Genomic DNA, 1,402 nt, shown 5'->3' with positions numbered 1-1,402 from the left:
TTGTGTCATGGTATGGAGTGATTCTAGATTGGTAAACACTCAGGCATTAGGTGGAGTGCTTGGTCATCTGACCAGGGTCTGCCTGAAGACCCTCAAAATTTTGGGAACAGATAAATGCCTGAGATACAGCCCGATGGTATCGAGGTGTAGCCTGGAGGTGCATCTCTATATCCATCTCAATCTAAAGGACAATCTAAAGATGATAATAATCTCAGGGTCTTATAGAAGTTATCAGATGTTCTTGGGTTAGGAGTCACAAGGACAGAAAGGAGTAAGGTAATTTCCCTGTTTACAGTTTGCCTGGGTTAAAGGGGTACAATGCCCATGACAACATGAGTTCTGGGGTCCTTATACTCTATACAACAGTGAAGATGTGACTTTGTGCCACAGTGACTTTCAAGTGGTATGCACTGAGGCATGTGCAGGGGGGAGGTTTTCCTGAAGACATAGGTGGTGACCCTCATAGTTTAGAAGACAGATGGATGTCTGAGATACAACTTGATTATATTGAGGAGGTTTATCTCTCTGTCTTATCTAAGGAGGATAATTCTCTCAGGGAGTTATTGGATATTTTGGGTTAGGAATCACAAGAATGTAAGGGAACAATGGATTTCCCTGCTTACAGTTTGCCTGAAACTCTTCTATAATTTTGGGGCACAATGCCTATGCCATATGTAACTAAGGAGGGATCACATCCAGAGCTCTAAGGAAGGAACTTCCGTGACCGTCTGATCTAGATCCCTTATTTTTAGGATGAATAAATTGAGGTCCAATAACAATAATAATGAGGATGATAATGGCCACCAACATTAATATAGCTCTTTAAGATTTACAAAGTACTTTCTATGCATTATCTCATTAGATCCCTACAAGAACCCAATGAAGTAGGTGCTATTATTAAACTCATTTTACAGATGAGGAAACTGAGACAAACAGAGGCTATGGGAGTCATCCAGGATCACTCACCTAGTAAATATCTGAGGCTGAATAAAAACTCAAATCTTTTTGACTCCAAGTCCAACTCTTTATCCATTGTGCGTAAAGTGACTTGCCCAAGGTTTGAACTCAGACTTTAAGGCTCTAAAATTAATGTCATCTCTACTATACATGATCATTCAAGTTTTTGTCAGTTAAGCAACAGTCATTTATTGATCACCTGCCATGTACTAGTCATTTTGCTGAGGTTTTAAAATACAAAGACAATAGGAAACTGGTCCTTCCCATGAAGGAATTAACATACTATCAAAGAGTCAATCCATGAATATATCATTATATTCAAAATACGTATAAGGAAATTTTGGAAGAGAGGAATGTACTAACAACGGGGGTACTTCAAGGACAGATAGATGGACCGAACGTTGCACACAAGCTTGCTAGCTATGGCTTATTGTTATGGTCAAGG

This window comes from Gracilinanus agilis, chromosome 2 (assembly GCF_016433145.1).
Source record: "Gracilinanus agilis isolate LMUSP501 chromosome 2, AgileGrace, whole genome shotgun sequence".
NCBI classification, from domain to species: Eukaryota; Metazoa; Chordata; class Mammalia; order Didelphimorphia; family Didelphidae; genus Gracilinanus; species Gracilinanus agilis.
The sequence above is the reverse complement of the archived record's forward strand: the minus strand, read 5'-3'. Positions refer to the sequence as shown.